Source organism: Bubalus kerabau, chromosome 2, assembly GCF_029407905.1.
Source record: "Bubalus kerabau isolate K-KA32 ecotype Philippines breed swamp buffalo chromosome 2, PCC_UOA_SB_1v2, whole genome shotgun sequence".
Taxonomy (NCBI): Eukaryota; Metazoa; Chordata; class Mammalia; order Artiodactyla; family Bovidae; genus Bubalus; species Bubalus kerabau.
This window is the reverse complement of record NC_073625.1, coordinates 20,904,677-20,920,413: the sequence shown is the minus strand read 5'-3', so window position 1 is coordinate 20,920,413 and position 15,737 is coordinate 20,904,677. Positions and strand designations below refer to the sequence as shown.

At 43.0% G+C, this 15,737-nt stretch overlaps 1 long non-coding RNA gene across 1 annotated transcript; it reads right to left on the bottom strand.

Moving 5' to 3' along the window:
- Positions 1-758: 758 nt before the first annotated feature.
- On the bottom strand, positions 759-13,536 carry LOC129644626 (uncharacterized). Its single transcript, XR_008710893.1, has 3 exons — positions 13,434-13,536; positions 8,179-8,527; positions 759-846 (listed from the first exon to the last, which is right to left on the bottom strand). It is a non-coding gene; the product is annotated as an uncharacterized LOC129644626 (long non-coding RNA).
- Positions 13,537-15,737: the final 2,201 nt, after the last annotated feature.

Genomic DNA, 15,737 nt, shown 5'->3' with positions numbered 1-15,737 from the left:
AAAGAAAGGGGCCTTTGTTATACCTCCAGGATCCTAAATATTATCATCATTTAATTACTGCCATTCTCCCAGGCTGACTTCTTGGCAGCAGGCTCTCCTTTAGTTAAATAGGCTTTTAAGTTTTCCCAGGGAGGCATCATCAGAGATACTTTGTGAATGGAGACTAATTTGGGGGTGTTACTGCCGGTAAAAAGAGGTGACTCCAAGGTAATTGAGCCCTAAAAGACAAACTGGGAGAAAGGTTATGCATTTCCTCCAGGCACAGATCATCTTTTGGAAATGACTGTAACTCTCAGATTCAGCATCTTGGGCAAAAACCAGTGGACTGCATTATTAACTGGCCCAGATTCAATTCTTTTTTTCTTTTTCTTTTCCTCCAAGGAGAAAAGGAGAACTAGGTCACACTTGCTGTGCCTTGGTTGCCTGGAATTTTTCTCCTGGTTGTGCTCAGGGAAAAGGACAACTTGACTTCAGTCTACTGGAATGCACATCAGCTGGGAGTGTCTGCTTGACCCTAAAAGGTTATGTCAGAAACTTCCAAGCTGTGGAATGTTGCTTGCTCTGTAGAAACACCAGAAGATCTCACACCTGAAAGGACAACATTCCAGACAAAAATGTTCCATAGCCTGGCCGTTAGAAATGGGGACGCTGATTTGCCGCATGTGTTAATGTGACTGTAGGAACACAGATGGTTCTCATGCTGCTGGACACTTCTGATTGTATTTGGTCAAAGTTATAACCTTTGTGTTTCCTTATGATATTCTCTTGGGAAAGCTCTGGAGATGGGTTCCTTTAATGCTCCAACTGGAGTGATCCTTCAATTGCACTCATTTGTGGCCACCTAGACTGCAAAAAAAAAAAAAGCAAAGATCAGATCTCATTGACTATTCCTGTTATTGGAGAACTGGGGAGAGTTATTATCAGCATGCCCAGATTGTCTCAGGCTTCCCTGGTAGCTCAGATGGTGAAGAATCCGCTCACAATGCAAGAGACCTTGGTTCGATTCCTGGGTTGGGAAGATCCCTTGGAGAAGGGATAAGCTACCAACTCCAGTATTCTTGGGCTTTCCTGGTGGCTCAGCTGATAAAGAATCTGCCTGCAACGGGGGAGACCTGGATTTGATCCCTGGGTTGGGAAGATCCCCTGGAGAAAGAAAAGGCTACCCACTCCAGCATTCTGTCCTGAAGAATTCAGGTCTGAAAGACTGAATACAGACCTGGAGGACTATAGAGCCCATGGGGTCACAAAGAGTTGCACACAACTAAGTGACTTTCACTTTCAGATTGTCTCTGTCTATCCTAATCTTTTTTTCTTAGTGTTATTACAGAGATATAATTGATATAACATTGTGCAGCCATAAACTGTACAACACGTGGACTTGATACATTTACAAATATTGCAGAGCGTTTACCACCATATTATTAGCTAAACCTCTGCCACGTCACATAATTAATTAATTCTTATTTGTGATGGGAACAATTAAGATCCAGTCTCTTAGCAACTTTGAAGGTTATAATACAGTACTGTCGATTTTAATCTCTAACACACATAATGCTGTGTATTAGATCTCTAACACTTATTTATTGACTGGCTACAAGTTTGTTGCCTTAAATGACATCTCTCTAAATCACTTACCTCCCAGGATCTGGTAACCTCCACTCTATTTGCTGTTTTTTAAAGTTTTAGATGCCACTTATAAGTGATATCATACAGTATTTGTCTTTCTCTCTGATTTATCTCACTCAGCATAATGCCCTCAAATTCTATCCATGTTGTCATAAATGACTAATATAGTGAGTGGATTTGGAGGAGCATCAAAAACATGATTTTCCTACATTTCCTCCCACAGTAATAGATTCCTAAGGAATTTAGAAGATAATTCAGCAAATGGTACCTTACGTTGAAAATATTTAAAAAACCCAGTATGTTAATCCATCCTATAAGCACAGGAAACAAAATTTATCAGGCCAATCTAGAAGAAAGGGTGAATAAGCACATGAATATCAACAAAAGTAAATAGTTATAAATGTTGGCACAAGTATCACTTCTTCTTTAGGTCCTGGAGGCTTTTTTCAAAATCAAAATGCCGGATAGTTGAGTTCAAAAAAATATCAAACCAGAATTTTGGGTGAAAATCAAGCACTGAGCACACCTTTGTGGTTCCACCTCTTCCTAAAGCCCCGCAAAGCAACAGTACAAAGATTTTCAAAGACATAAATGCAAAGGACAATGAGAGAGCAGACAAGAACAAAAACTTTTGGAAGCCAGAGAGCAAATGAAAATTCACAGCCATGAAAATCCTGTCTTACTTTGTAGAACCCTCCCAAAACTCGGAAGCTGGTAACACCAGATACTTCTGAAAGTAGAGGTGAAGACAGAGCTAAAGCAGAAAATCAGTTGTTAGTTTGGCTCCCAGGTGGCCTCCCCAAATCCAAGCAGCAGGCAAAATCTCTTAGCCTCACCAGGAGAACAGTCAAGGTGTGTTCTCCAAACAGGGACAAACAGAAAAACAGTCTTGGATGGGAGATGAGGGTGGGAGGCATGCTGAAATGGGGTCACATACCAATGACAAAGTGGCAGGTTCTAGGAACCCAGGCCAGCATGAAGTCCTGAGCCTTAGAAGGCTGAGCCTGGGGACCAGAGAGTCATAAACTCTCAGGAAAAGCAAGTGCCTTCAAGACCCTGTTAGTTACAGCTCTCATTTTACCAAGGAGAATAAGTTACACTTTAGAATCTTGCCTAAAGCTAGTTCTAAATCCACTGAACATATCTGCATTTTATAGGTGTCCAAATAAGCATATGAAAAGTAAATATAAAGAGATCTCATGTATGTTTAATTTCCTGCTCTAATTGTCTTCCACCAGCTACCTGTGCCACCAACTATCCAGGATATACGATTTCTCTCTCTCAAGGCCTCCACAGTTCCTTTACTATTCTGAGCTGGAGTTGGGCATGTTTCTTCAGAAAACATTCTTTGAAATATTTTTGAAGAGCTTCACAGAGTCCTTGTTATCTAATAGATAGGCCAAAAATCTGACTCTAGGCATGTTTTCCTTTTCTGTTCTATCAAAGGAAAATAAAGATGAAAAGCCTTTTTGTATCTTATTAGGATATTTTTAAAGTAAATAGTTTTAGTCAAAAATGTTACAGGCAGTTTCCTAAAACAGAGGCGTATTTAATGGCTAGATTTAATAAATTCCAGCTCACAAACTGAGCTCATTGACCATAACTGCTTGCAACAGTAGGAACTAGACACAGAGATTAGCATAATTATGATTTGACTCCTATTAGCATTTATAAATATAATGAGAGCCAAGTATTGGGCTATATTAGAAAGATTTCACTAAAATTTCTCTTGTGAGAATAGGAGGTGGCATCGTGATTAGGACATGGACTGGCTGTGACCTTTAACCTTGACGTGTCTCACTTTCCTCATCAGTAAAACATTGTGTGATAACTCAGTGAAAGTGAAAGTCGCTCAGTCGTGCCCGACTCTTTGCGACCACATGGACTATACAGTCCATGGAATTCTCCAGGCCAGAATACTGGAGTGGGTAGCCTTTCCTTTCTCCAGGGGATCTTCTCAACCCAGGGATCGAACCCAGGTCTCATTCATGTTGAAGAGGCACCAGGTGAGGGATTTTGCTTCTGCTTAAAGTGGAGAAATGACTTCAGATTTGTCTACTGCCTGAAACAAACACACACACAAACAAAATCAGCAAAATGTATGACACAACAGTTTTTGAGACACTGGTCATCAGACAGTGGAAGACAGTGATCTCTGAAGAATAAGGAAAAATTAGGTGAGCCATACTCTTGCTCCAGCTTGCTGCCTTGAGAGAGTTTCTGCTCTGTAGTATAGGTAGGGAGAGACCCGGGCAGAGCCTGGTGGACTCTCCAGCGTAGGGAGATGGGGATGAGAGTCATAAATTATCACTAACAGGAAGACGGTGACAAGTTAGAGCTATATACTATATGCTGCACACAGTATATGCTATGTTTTAGTCACCTCTGTGTTTGGGATAATTTGTTACATTGCAAAAAATCTAATGTTAATCCTTCCTGGAGCAGTGTTGAAAGCAAAGTCTATGTCTGAGCAAATGTGATCTTCAGAGTTGATTTTTTTTCTCAGCATGTTTTCTAACAAAGCTTTGTTGGTTTTTTTCTTCTTTCGCCATCCCCAATACAGCATTAGCGAAATATCTCAAAGTTACCAATCTGCTCAACATTAACTCTCCAGCACTGCTAAATGCATCTACACAACTCTGTACAATTATAAGCTGCTTCGTTACTTTTATTGCCCTTGCCCTCTTGGTCAATCAAACTTACTGAGTTTTAGGGAAGAAAAGTTAATTGTATTGTATTACTGCTTTAATTATTGCTACATGAATCATTCAAGAGGGGGAAAAAAGCAAGCCTGGTATAATAAGAAACTATAAGAAGTGACCATGTATATAGCCTTCCATCTGATAGCCAAGCTAAAGTCACCATGACTTGACAGGTTGTTTTTCCTGTTCCCAAAATGTTACAGTTGTCTTAAAAAGTGTGATTTCAAGGTAAGCTATGTGTGGTGCCTTATCCATCAAATGCACAGCGGGGACTGTAAGGAACATGGAAACAGGCAGCACATCTCTTGGGATATTCCTTGAGGAAAAAAAAAATCATAATCAAATTGTTTGCAAAACACTAAGTACAAATGGCGGAGAAGGCAATGGCACCCCACTCCAGTACTCTTGCCTGGAAAGTCCCATGGACGGAGGACCCTGGTGGGCTGCAGTCCATGGGGTCGCTAAAGTCAGACACGACTGAGCGACTTCACTTTCACTTCTCACTTTCATGCATTGGAGAAGGAAATGGCAACCCACTCCAGTGTTCTTGCCTGGAGAATCCCAGGGACGGGGGAGCCTGGTGGGCTGCTGTCTTTAGGGTCGCACAGAGTCGGACACGACTGAAGCGATTTAGCAGCAGCAGCAGCAGCAGCAAGTACAAATGGGCCCCTTTTAGAGTTTTACCACCTTTAATAAAGATGACCCAGGTTTCAAAATACATAGAAATCATGACTGTTATCCTGACCCAGTGCATTATTTGTCAGTATGAAGTCATCCTCTTTTTCCTTCAAATACCTATTTGATTCTAGTTTGTCAAATATTAAGGTAAAAAAAGATGATCCAGGTTTGTGCGGTAAAGAAATCTATTTAATTAACTTGGTTTATCCCCGAATTTCCCAAACGTATTTGATTTGTACTCTTTCCAAGTTTTATAGTTGAGGTCAGTAGGAGGTAAGTGGAGGTGTGTGTTTATTTCACATGGTTGGGGAAGTCATTTTTTGGCACACCTATTCATCCCTGGAAACGCAAATGTTTTTGCACGGAAAATATTTGAGGGAAATGTGGATCTAGAGATTAAATTCATCACATGTTTACTTACCCTGTCCCTTCTTTCTGATGCTATTCCATTCTAGGTCAGGGGTGGATAACATGTGAATTTGTGAGAAAAATTCCTAGCATAACTGCTCACAAATGGAAATCGCCACCCCCACCTCACCTCAAACTGACTAACACAGTCCATAATCTCCTGTGATAAAATGAATCCTCCGTAACTCAAGAAGTTCAGGCATCACAGATCAGGCAGGGCTTATCACTCTAAAGCGTTCCACAGACATTTTCCAAGCATCTATCTTGTGTGAAGCTCAGTGCATTACTAGCCTGTCAGCAGCACACTGGTCTTTGAAGCTCAGAGAAGGTAGGGCCATGCCAAGAGGGTATCCAGGAGGGATGAAGACTCATGGACCCCCAGAGGCTTCCAAGGAAGAGAATGAGTGGCCAGGCTGGAAGGTGACAGAGACCCTCAAACAAGGTCACGGGGTGGCACTGCCCTGACCACTCGTGTAGAACCTTAGATGGGTCTGGATAGGGTAGCGAACTCACCCCCTGAAAGCAAAATCAATTGACCGCAGAGATTCTGTGAAATCAATCACTGATGGAAATGTCAAGCTAAGAACAAAGACGGAGTAGAAAAGAAAGAAACAAAAAGAATAGTTTCCATTTGGCATTGATTCCAAGATGCACATTTTTTCACATTTTGACATCTCTGAACTCTCTGAAATTGGCATATATCCTATGCAATCTTACAACCGCTGGCCTGCAGGCATCAGCGTGACCTAGCTGTCACTGCCTGCATGTGCAAACTTGCGCACAGACATTGTAGTTGTCAACACTTCAGCGGGATTGTGTGCGTTGTTGGTAGTACATGTGCCAGGTTTAATTGTCGTGTAAAATGTCTTCAGAAAGATTATACCATGATTCAGTATTGAAAAGAAAACTTACAGTGTCTTCAGAAAGGCAGGAAGACAAAGCAGCAAGGCATAAATTTGATATTGGTGAACTGAATATTCATTAGAAGAGAAATGATTGTAATCCATTCTCTCTTGTGAAAAACACAAAAGCCCAAGTGCTGTACACCTGCTGCTCGGTGTGGTCCATGGACCAACAGCATCACCTGGGAGATTGTTAGAGATGCGTAATTTCTCAGGCTCTACCACAAACCCCCCCCCCCACATCAGGAAGAAGCAAGGAATGAATTCTCCCTGAATTTCCAAATGGAAACTATTTCAGACCTCCAGTTTCCAAACTGTGTAAGTAAATTTACTTGCTCATTTGTTATGGCAGCTACAAGAAACTATTAGACCAGACTCCAATAGAACTGGTTACCATCACAAGAACTCACTGGCCCCAGGCAGGATGCAAATTTGAATCAAGTTTCTCATCAAAAATGTTTTACTAATGCCCTCCTTCTAGAGGGTGCCACGTGTGTGCAGGTGTGTGCTAAGTAGCTTCCGTCGTGTCCGATGCTTTACGACCCCATGGACTGTAGCCCACCAGGCTCTTCTGTCCATGGGACTTTCTAGACAAGAATACTGGAGTGGGTAGCCATTCCTTCCTCCAGAGGATCTTCCTGACCGAGGGATAGAACCTGCATCTCTTATGTCTCCTGCATTGGCAGGCAGGTTCTTTACCACTAGTGCCACCTGGGAAGCCCAGAGGGTACCATAGTTAACTTTATTTGTGTGTTTGTTTTGGCTGCTCTGTGAGGCTTGTGGAATCTTAGTTTCCCCACCTGGGATTGAACCCAGGCCCCTGCAGTGGAAGCTCAGAGTCCTAACCCCTGGACAGCCAGAGAATTCCCTACAGTTGACTTTAAAAAGAAGCTCACACAGCCTGTGGTACTTCATCCTGAAAGGCAGGTTAAGGCTTTGTTCTCATTTTCACAGCTGAGTAAGCCGTGGCCTGGAAAGTGTACGCAACTTAAGAATCAAAAGTGACAGAACCCCAGAAAGACGAACCTGGTATTTTGAACCCAAAGGGATTTCTGAGGAATGACACTCCGCCTGTTTCAAGGAAGCCTTAGCAAACTCTGATATAGGCACTCTGATTTATAGTTTATAAACCGCTATCTGTTGTCTTTATCCCTCTCCCCCATCCCCAGTTTAGTGACAAAAGGCCACGTCTGACAGTGCATTTTACTCCCTGAGGTTTGCTGACACCTGCTGACAAGTGGGAGGATAACAGCGAATAAAGAAGTTTTGTAAAAGAGGCTGTCATGCTGCTGCGCAAAGAGAAGCCAAGGTAAGCTTCACACGGGAGAAGACGATCATGGATGTAAGAGATGCAACAGCCTCCAGGTCTCTGACCAGGTGGGTGGAGCCAGAGGACCCCCCAGTCATGCCACATGAACCCCCTAATGCCCCGTCAGGTGGTCTGACAGGAGCCATTGCAAGTCCTGTGTTCCGGATGATGTGTAATAGGAATTAATTTCTAACAATGCAAGTAGTAAAACTCACTCGTGTAACCTGAGGAGATTATTGCAAGTCAATTCCTCACTTTCCTATAGCACTCAGGTGGGACACGTTCTAGAGTTAACATAACTAAACTCTTATTAATACAAGGTGTGTTTATAATTTATATTTTTATAAACACACACTAAAACACCACCCCTTTTACCAATAACAGTTGGATCCAAAGACAGCAGTGATAACTGAACTTTTAAGAGTGTGAAGTACCACTTTATTCCAGTAGGTGGAACCAGAGATCAGCTGATACACATTGCAGGTCTGTCATCCTGGGCCTTGACAGGTGTTTTCCAGGTTTTTTCCCAGCTCTTGCCAAGCTTTACACTTACTGGGATCAGTGAACAAGGTAGTTGAGAGCTCACATCTCTGCCTGAGAAGACCACCTGGGATGAAGCGGGAAGATGGCAGCGGTCCTGACCTGCAGGGAGTCAGGTGGGTCGCAGTCAGAGGGGCCAAGCATGGAATGAGAGTTGGCTGTGCCCAGTGGGGTTTTCAAGATCCCCACAAAAAGGCTCCTGGGGATAAGCAGCCAGTGTTTGGCCATCTGCCATACTTAAGGGGGCAGATTATAACTGTCCGAGTCAGATCCAACACGTATGGCCCCTCAACTCTTCTCGTTCTTCCCTTGAATCCCAAATGGGCACGGTGAGTAGGGGGCACGGAGCAGAGGGGACAGACCTGGGGAGGAGAAATGCTGTGAGTTAAGTGTGTGGCTATCATTTTGCTATCAGTCAAAAGGGACGAAGAATGCTGTGACTCAGAAATCCCTCCAGAGGCAGGAAGAACAACGCTAAAGAAAAATGTCGCAACGCAGTGTTGCGAAAGAATGGAGCTGGCCTCTGCTCCTTCCGTGTAGAGTTCAGCTTGGATGTGGGGCTTTGGGAGGTGGGCACGGTGCTATCTCTAAAGGAATACTCTCTCCTAGAAAGTCTTAGTGGATTTTTTCCCTTGTGTAGGTTGGAGGTGGTTGATGGGTTATGGTGGCAGAACTTGTTCTGCAGAGATAGTCTGGCTTTTATTGTTCTCTAGCTTGCAGTGGCACCCCACTCCAGTACTCTTGCCTGGAAAATCCCATGGACGGAGGAGCCTGGTAGGCTGCAGTCCACGGGGTCGCTGAGGGTCGGACATGACTGAGCGACTTCACTTTCACTTTTCACTTTCATGCATTGGAGAAGGAAATGGCAACCCACTCCAGTGTTCTTGCCTGGAGGATCCCAGGGACGGGGGAGCCTGGTGGGCTGCTGTCTATGGGGTCGCATGGAGTAGAACACGACTGAAGTGACTTAGCAGCAGCAGCAGCTTTGAAGCATCTGCCAAGCACATGGAGAACACAGGAAAAGTCATGTTTCACATCCTGTCACAAAAGGATAAAATGAGTTGATGTGAGCTAAGTATTTTGCACCTTGCCTGGTACACTGTAGGTGCCCAAGAAACGGCAGCCGCCGTTTTCTCTTTATTGCTTGGTGGTGATGTTCTGTCGCTAAGTCCTGTCTGACTCTTTGTGACCCCATGGACTGCAGCACGCCAAGCTCTTCTGTCCTCCACTATCTCCCAGAGTTGGGTCAAATTCATGTCCATTGAGTCGGTGATGCTATCTAATCATCTCAGCCTCTGCCGCCCTCTTCTCCTTTTGCCTTCAATCTTTCCCATCATCAGGATCTTTCCCAGTGATTTGGCTCTTCGAATTAGGTGGCCAAAGTATTGGAGCTTCAGCATTAGTCCTTCAAATAAAATTCAAGGTTGATTTCCTTTACAATTGACTGATTTGATCTCCTTGCAGTCCAAGGGACTTTCAAGAGTCTTCTCCAGTACCACAATTCCTTATGGAAGATACCATAAAGATACATAATCTCAATTTTATAGTAGGCAGAATAGTTCCTAAAATTCACTAACATCTTTAACTTTACCTATAATTTGAAATTCCTCTCTCTGAATGATAACACTTTTTAGAAAGTGGTTTTTCACTATGGGGATAAAAGTGCCAAATAATTGCCTCTAAATCTAAAATGTTTCACCTGAAGCATTACAATAAATAGCCTCGTATCTCACCCCACTTCTCCCAGTTCTCTATTCTACTCCAGAGTGATGGCTCAAAAACAGACCAGAACATGATATTGCCTTGCTTTAAAAACTGCTGATACCTCTGTTTCCTGAAGAATGAAGACTGCGCACCTCAGCAGGCATGCGATCTCATTCAGAACTGCCTTAACAGTGTCGTAGAGCTGGTGATGATGTGATCACAAACACACACACTTACACATGGAAAGAATTAATTCCTCTGTGCTTTTCCTCCTGCAGCTTCCCTAGCCTGCATGCTTTATCTGCCTGGGAAGGTCTCATCTTTCGAGCACCAGCTCATCTGTATCCCTTCACCTGCTTTCTGCAAGTCGTCCCCTGCTCCCTGTGTTTCAGGAAGAGGGTTCGTCATGCCCTGTGATAGTTGCATTTTCTTCTTCCTAAGAACCCAGCACAGTACTGACAGACTAACTGTGTGTGTCTAGAATGCCGGGCACTGAGAATGGATCACGCTACTCAAGAACATTTACAAAAAAAATAAACAAGAGGACATATTTTTTTAATGAAAAACATGAAAGCAAACTAAATGAATTTTAAAAGTCATTGAAATGAGAAGAATGAAGCATGTTTGACAGTGTGTACATATTTTAAACTCACAAAATAAGGAGATAAGATGATATGTCTTTCTTTATTGACAAGTAGTTTGATGTGATATTCTATCCAATTTTACTTTAAGCACTGGAATAGTATAATCCAGACTTAAAATAAGAGCTATTTATTTCCATATCCACCAGGAACAAGTAATTTGTCAAGTGTTTGGAAAAGAACCTGATTTCCTTATTATTGTCAACAGCACAACCTCTGAATGAGGATGTGGGCTAGTAAAAATAAAAACAATATTTGATACATTTTTTTCTATTTATCTACAGGGATAAAAAGATTAACTAGACTATAGACTGGAATTTTAAAACTCCCAGAAAACACATTTCCCTAGTTACAAAGAGGACAATGTAGACAATGAGGAACACTGGGTCAAATTCCTATAAATGGTACTCAGATTCACAGCATGGAGGTTAAAGGTCATGTTTTGATGACAAAAATGGGGCATGGTGAAGCAGAGGAGTTGTGAATTAGTGGGCTTATCCTGTTCCATCTTCTGCCCAGGAGGAAATAAATCAGTTCATTTTACGAGTGCAGATTATCCTCAAAACTCACACTGGGAATTATGCTCACCTATCTATTAGGATAATATTAATCAGCAGTGAAACGTATGTCACATTAAAAGCAGAACAGCAGAGAGGAGGCAAAGTATAAATTCTGAACCCTCTAGCAAAATATTGTAAGACCTTTTAAATCTACAGATGCTTTTTTAAATTTTACAGGAACTTTTTGCAAAAAGGTTGGTGAAGAGTTAGCTGCAATTAGGATTCTTTGCTGCTGCTAAGTCGCTTCAGTCGTGTCCAACTCTTTGCAACGCCACAGACGGCAGCCCAACAGGCTCCTCTGTCCCTGGGGAAAGGCAATCACAAATGGATTGGAAGAACTAGGTCTTCAATGGGCAAAGGGCAAACCAAATCAAGTCCTCCTGTAACTAGGCTGCAGAGTGCTCACGATTTCCCAGACCAGGCTTCACGTAGACGTTTCTTGGCTCTTAGTCCCTCTGTCTCTGCCTGGACTGTCCTTTCCCAACCTTCTCTGACTCACAACATCTTACTATTCCTTTATGGCCCAGTGCAAATGACACTTCTGTGACCCTCCCACCCTGACCCTGGGTTCCCCAGAAATAGCACTTCACACATTCCTTTCTTTCAGTATCTATCTCTGAATCATGACTGTTCATTTATAATTCTATCGTGCCCTCTAAACATATCTGGTTTGATCTTTCTGTTGCTAGCACCAGGCTCAGTATGAGCACTCAATGAATGCCTGGTGAAAAAAATGGAAAAATTAATAAATTGATGGAAACTAGATTTCTGGACCAAGCCTGCCAATGTCATGCCTCATTGAAACTCTCTAATCCTAGTTTCCAGTATCCTTTTGTCATAAGGAAATGCAATTCAATGGTTTCTAAAATAATTACAACTGTAGGATACAAAGGCAGTATTCTTTATCAGTTAAATATTCTGCTAACAAACTACCCTAAGACTCAATGGTTCATTATTATTTCTCTAGAGTTTGGTGAGTGTCTTTTCCTGTGGTCTTATCTGGGCTCACTCCTCCAACTACATCCAGCTGGCTGAGAAAGAAGGTTCGAGATGAACTCACTTGTCAGGGGGCCTCGATGCTAGCTGTGCACAGGACGCCTTGGTTCACCTACAGGCTTCCTCCATCCTCCATCCACCCGCCCGACTAGCTTACTTACTTGGACAACTTCCATTACATAAGCCTCTGTTTAGTTATGCATGGTAGTCTCATTGGCCATGGCAAGCCCAGCCAATGTGGGAGGGAAATTGCTTAGACTTTACCTATTCATGGACAAAGTGGCAAAGAATTTGCAGTCATTTTTAATCCTCTACATCATAGAAATCTTACTAAATGTGTTGTTGCTGTTATGAATGAACCTCTTATTCCCCCCTATCTTGCTTCTTCCTTCCAATATTTCTACTCTTCAACTTAGGTTCTTATCCAGTTTCATTGGTTAGCCTTCCAGGTCATTGTTGTAAACTAGTCCTGAACTTACCAGGAACGTGCCTGCTATTTCACCACTTACCATGTCGGACACTGATTCAGGTATTCTTTACCACTGAGAGAATTCTCTCTGCCTTTTATTTCACTAGGGTTTTTGTTGTTGTTGTTGTTGATTTAATCAGTAATTCATATTGAGTTTTATCAAAAAGAATCTTTGAGTATGGTTATTTGTTTTCTTCGAAGTTATTAATATGATGGATTATATTGTGGGCTTTCATTCTTATACAGAGCCTCGCTCCCCCACCTCCCACCCTTCACTGCCAGGTTTTGTGAATGGCTGGGAGAGAGATGATTGCCCTGCATACAGACTGTCCATCAGTCCCAGTCTTACAATCCCCCTTCTCCCCCTTGCCCCATCTGTCAACATCTCCATCTGTGCTCAGCAATGCAACAGTAACCAGCCAAAGGAAGCCATGAAGCACTTGGTATGGATATATTTATATGTATGTGCTTAGTCACTCAGTCATGTCTGACTCTTTGCAACCCCAGCGACTGTTGCCCGCCAGGCTCCTCTGTCCATGGGGTGTCTTCAAGCAAAGAATACTGGAGTGGGTTGTCATCTCCTCCAGGGGATCTTCCCAACCCAGGGATCAAACCCAGGTCTCCCTCACTGCGGATGGATTCTTTACTGTTTGAGCCACCAGGGAAGCCTAAGAATACTGGAATGGGTAGCCTATCCCTTCCCCAGAAGATCTTCCAAACCCAGGAATCAAACTCGGGGTCTCCTGCATTGCAGGCAGATTCTTTACCAGCTGAGCTACCAGGGAAGCCCCACTTACATATATACCTAATGACATGTATCTGTATCAGACAGCACTGATCTAGCTGAATTCTACTCTCTGGTTGTCAACATTTCCTATTCAGAGATGGTTGAACATACCTGTGATAGATGGTGGTATTAATGGCCTGGATTTGCTCTCATCACCCTTTACGCAGACCCCGGAAGACCCCTTCCACACTTACTCTGAGCTTGTTCATGTGACTTAGCAGATGTGAGCAGAGGTGCGAGGGCCTGTGAGTTAGGCTTGCCCTCTGTTGCTGCTAGAACCCTGAAGTCACATGTGAAACAGCCCCAGGCAGAAGCCCCAGGCAGCCTCCTGGAGGATGACTCTGAGGAGAGAGAATGCGCTGTGCAAGGGGACCTAGCTGTTCTAGTAGAGCCCAGCCCCCCGCCACGTGACTAAGCCCGGACCAGAGCTACAGAAGCATCTCCCAGCCAAGCCATAGAATCAAAAGAAATAATGAAAAAGCATTGTTTCAAGCCATGAAATTTTGATACCATTTTTAATGCAGCAAAGGCCAACTGATTCAGTACTCTCAGTCTTTGAGAGATCACGCTGTGTAGTGAGGATTGGTCATAATTCACTTTAATCAAAATAATCTCATCTCTTGCAAATAGATTTTAAACTAGCTAAACCTGTCACCAGTATGTCATTTCTTACCAATGCCCTCTCTCTTCATTTGCCTCATCATGCAGTTCAAAATAGTATCTACCTTATAGGTTTCTCTCAAGAAACTTCCTCCTTGCCCAGCCTTTTATGGACAAGCACTCTCGCCTCTATGAGGTAGGTTTTATTGCCCCTACAATAAGTAACTTTTCACAAGTGATGTGACTAACAATTCAGCGCTTCTGAATTAGGTCATTACTTCTCCAGGGAGTCTTCCGGCTGACTAATCCTCCAAAGCCAGCCTCCTCCCCACGGGACCAGCAGATGTCCCCCAGGCAAAAGATGGAAGCGTGCATCTTTCAATTAACTGAATCTGTTATTTAGACCTGAGCGACCAGATAACTTGGCTAGAAGCCCAGTAACATCATGACCAGAACTGTTCATGAATTGTACTCTAATGAAATCAATTGTCCACGAAATTTAAAACATATTCAAAGCAAAACCACAAGTACCATGTGGCTGGGATCTGATAATAGAAGAGGGTGTCTATTGACTGACCATCCTTCTACATTTCTTAGAGATTCCAACTCCAGTGTGTTCACTTTCTTTCAATTCTGTCATCTTCATTATACTGGTTGTATTTTGCATCCCCTTAACAAAGTATTATTCCAATTTGGAATTTATATTTGAATTGTGTTGTTCCAATTTGGAATTTTGCATTCATATTGTCCGATTATATTTGAACATTCTACTTTCAGAAATGCCCCATTACATTTTCAATGACTGTGAAAAAATAGTTTCAATTAGCTTTAGACTATTCTGTATTGGCCAATTATGTATTGGCCAGAATTGGAAATTTCTTGGCCATCCAGCAGCTAGGACTTGGTCCTTTCACTGTGGTGTCCCAGAGTTCAATCCCTGGTTGGAGAACTAAGATCCCACAAGCCACATGGCAGAGCCAAAAAGAAATTGGCCAGAATCAACTTCTAAGATTTTTGTAAAACTCCTTTGGAAAACAAACTCAATTTTAAAAGTGTATAGGTATTCAGCACTTGAATTTGACTTACAGAATGAATTGTTGTTATTTAGTCGCTAAATAGTGTTCAACTTTTTTTGACTCCATGGACTGTAGCCCACCAGGCTCCTCTGTCCATGGGATTCTCCAGGCAAGAATACTGGAGTGTGTTGCCATTTCCTTCTCCAGGGAATCTTCCCTACCCAGGGACTGAACCCGAGTCTTCTACATTGCCAGGCAGCTTGTTTACTGCTGAGCCACCAGGGAAGATTTACAGAATGGATACCTTTGTCTAAAGGCAAAAGGAATACTAGCCTAGGGTTCAGTTCAGTTCAGTTCAGTCTCTCAGTCTTGTCCGACTCTTTGCGACCCCATGAATCGCAGCACGCCAGGTCTCCCTGTCCATCACCAACTCCCAGAGTTCACTCAAACTCACGTCCATTGAGTCGGTGATGCCATCCAGCCATCTCATCCTCTGTCGTCCCCTTTTCCTCCTGCCCCCATTCCTTCCCAGCATCAGGGTCTTTTCCAATAGGTCAACTCTTCGCATGAGGAGGCCAAAGTACTGGAGTTTCAGCTTTAGCATCAGTCCTTCCAAAGAACACCCAGGACTGATTTCCTTTAGAATGGACTGGTTGGATCTCCTTGCAGTCCAAGGGACTCTCAGGAGTCTTCTCCAACACCACAGTTCAAAAGCATCAATTCTTCGATGCTCAGCTTTCTTCACAGTCCAACTCTCACAACCATACATGACCACTGGAAAAACCATAGCCTTGACTAG